This window comes from Gavialis gangeticus, unplaced genomic scaffold, assembly GCF_001723915.1.
Source record: "Gavialis gangeticus isolate Ggan-Ray unplaced genomic scaffold, GavGan_comp1, whole genome shotgun sequence".
Lineage (NCBI taxonomy): Eukaryota > Metazoa > Chordata > Crocodylia > Gavialidae > Gavialis > Gavialis gangeticus.
The window spans coordinates 33,347,008-33,350,278 of record NW_017729022.1 but is presented as its reverse complement, the minus strand read 5'-3'; the positions used below and the strand labels follow the sequence as shown (position 1 = coordinate 33,350,278).

Genomic DNA, 3,271 nt, shown 5'->3' with positions numbered 1-3,271 from the left:
TCACCTTGGAATTAATACTGCCATCGCCCTCACCTCAAGTCACCCATCAGTATCCTGCTATCAAGCAGACTTCCACATACTGTTTGATCACTCATACTGTATCAGTGGCAGCACCTATTTGCAACAAATTATTAAAAACAGACCAGCTGAACTCTGAATTTCTTTGCTTTAAGTAGTGTCACATTTTAACAGACCTGTAATGTCACTTTATTATAATTCAGACTTTCTTTCTTTATTTTTATGATAATTTTTAGAAAAACATTATCAAAAGGGAAAATACGGAGGCTTCTGGAGGCTATCTATGGAGAAGTGATAAATATTTTAGCTTCAACATGTGAAGTCTGCAGCAACCAACGTTCTACCTCTCTGTCCTACACCTCATTTTATTCTCTTGGAGCAGAGTCTTTCTCCTTTTGCAGTCTCAATGGCAGGGAAGCAAAAGCCAATCAACCACCTTTGTTTTTGTTTGTGTTTCTTTTTCTCAAAGTCTATAATATATGATACCAGTTTTTAGCCAAATTGCCTCTTTTCCTCATGGTAAGTACTGCCTTCCCCCAGAAGGAGATAATCAATTAAACTTCTTGTGGACTAAAGTACTAAGGAATGTGTAAGAGTGCCATAATCTGGCCCTTCATAATTGACAGGCAATGAAAATAAATCATTGTAACAGGAGAGGCCAGCTAATGTTAATTCTTGTTATTCACATGCTTTTTGTGCGTATAACTTTTAATCTTATAATGCAGGCAGTCTGACCCTTGAATGTATACTTGGCAGTTAGATCCAAAAGTTTATGTAATACGGTGTTACCTGGGTTAATGTAATCCAAACACAGAGGATAGTGTTTCGATATATTATACTAGCATCAAAAATGACATTTCACTCTAAAATTATATGTAGCTTTTTCTTTTTGTGCAAAATATCCATGAGATAGCTTTCTGATTTTCAGTTGCTGAGAAAGAAGTCCCTGTACTGAAATAAGATAGAGAAGGTCGATATTTATATAAATAGTCAGCTAACTATGTCTTTAGTCAAACAGAGGTAAAGGTTAACCTGGTCTTCTATCTGAGCAGAGAAAACATTGTGAGGGAATAAAAAAAAAAAACAGAAAAATAATCACAGGCCTGCAGACATTAATGAAAGGGCCATGTTTTAAAACAGTTGAAGCATGGCTTCCAAAATACTGTTTTCTCTCCAAAAGAATCACTTTGACTGTTGGTAATCATTAAAATAAGTATTAAAATAAAGTTATCATTAAAATAGTACTCAAGATACTCAGGGTTAGAATTACACTTTGACTCTGGGAGGGTCCGCAAAAAAATTGGGCTGCCCATCACGAAGCCTTAAAAAAATCAGAGACCCCCCAGGTTATGATTTTCAAATTTTGTAGGGGGTCTCTCATCTCTTATGGGGGGCTCAACCTTCCCCCCCCCAAGCTGCCCCATAACTTGAATCCTGAAAATACTAATATTGGACTGATTTGTGTTGCACTAATGATTCAGTATGACACTGAGGTGCTTGCCTAACTGGCAATGCTGTCTTTCAGATTAGAAATAACTATGATGTCATACATATTTCTGAGCATTAAAAATCCCGTGTTTTTTTCTACAGTTAAGCTACAATTTGGTCCTGCTTTGAGCAGGAGGTTGGACTACATGACCTCCAGAGGTCCTTTCCAAACCTAACTTTCTATGATTCTATGAGTTTCTATGAATTTACATACTCACAGTTTGTCTCCCTACTTTGATATGTAGTTATTGCTTATGGCATCTTTTACTTCCTCATTCTCCCTTTTCCCTTTACCTCAGGTGCTGCATCTAGCTCCAGAAGTACCTGCATTTGAAGATGTGGATGAAGTGAGCCATGGGCATAAACATGCAAGAAAACTTCTGGCTGTGGAGCCAATAAAACAAATTGTCTTACTGGCAAATCTCTCTTAGGGACAGGTGACAGGTTACTTTCTTTCAGAAATGCTGCTGTAATAAGAATGGTGCATAGCATAGCTGAAACCGTATTTCATTGCCACGAAAAAATACGAACTGGTTCTGCTTGGTGCACTTTTTTGCTTTAACCTGTTTTAAATGCCTAGCCAGATTGCCACCATCCCTTTGACGCAGGTGTTATACTGAAGGTGCTTAAACATTTACATCTACTCCAGGTTTGATATAATCTGCTTTACAGGAAGAGAGCTGTGTGCACAGAAATAAGTTGTTTTGCGGTGGTCACCAGGACTTTATTTTTAGGTGACTTACTGTCTTTGCCGAAGCACCTGTCCTGTCCCATAGTGTTGGTTGCTTACGGGTGTTAAAAAAAAAGTCCTCCCACCAAACCCACATCCAGATGACTTATACCCAGTCCACGAAGCTGAAATAAAGCTCTAGCTGTGAGCACTCCTGTATGGAAGATGGGAAATGGAGATATACAGCCAAATAGTTCCCAAATCCTGGGAAGAGGCCTGAGAGCTGCCAACCGGGACTGGAGCCAAGAGGCCCAGCTTCCGATTCTCGTCTCGCCTCCTGTGTGGACGTGGGTGTGTGTGTCAGCCTGGGTGCGTACGAAAGAGAGGTATCCAGGTTGTAGCCGTGTTGGTCTAGAGCATGGGTTCTCAATCCCTGGGCTGGGCTGCCATGGGTCGGCTGCTGGTCCACAGCACGGTTGGCTGCCGGACTGGAAGTGGCCATGGACCAGCAAACTGCAGCCCTCCAGAGCCGGGCCGAGAGGCCACGGGTCCTTCCACAGGGCCCGGGTTTGGCCCACCCCCCTGCCCAGGGGCTGGGGGTATCCTTACCCATCTGCCGGCCGGAAATGCCAGCCGCAGTCGGCTGTGACTGCTGGGCCGCAGTTTCCCAGGCTGCAGCATGAAAACTTTGGGAACCCCTGGTCTAGAGGAAAAAGCAATCAGGGCTCATGGGGCAGAGGTGATTTCTTTCATTAGACCCACAAGATTTTTGCAAAAAAGAAAAGCGTTCTGCACAAGAAAATTAAAGACTTTTCTTTTTTTGGTAGAAGTCTTGTTGGCCTAATACAAGATATCACCTCTGTCCATGAGACCTGATTATGCAAGAGAGAAGAAGGGCGAGACGCTGCAGGGGCAGCGCGTGTGCGAGAGCGCGCGAAAGAGCGACGAGGAGCGAGCTCCTGCCGGCGGGCGTGCAAGAGGAATCCCCTGCTGAGGCAGTGCGTGTGCAACAGAGGGAAAGCCCGTGGGGGGCCGTGGGTGTGTGCAGGTGTAGGTACGTACGTGTGTCAGTGTCCGCGCACGTGAAAAGCGAGG

At 43.5% G+C, this 3,271-nt stretch overlaps 1 protein-coding gene across 1 annotated transcript in view; it reads left to right on the top strand.

The window, feature by feature from the left end:
• The first annotated feature begins 787 nt into the window (after nt 1-787).
• Nucleotides 788-3,271, top strand: part of CSRP2 (cysteine and glycine rich protein 2) — a 25,239-nt gene continuing 22,755 nt past the window's right edge. Inside the window, exon 1 of the mRNA XM_019514772.1 lies at nt 788-792. The gene's annotated coding sequence lies outside the window, so the exon portion shown is untranslated. The remainder of the gene's footprint in view (nt 793-3,271) is intronic.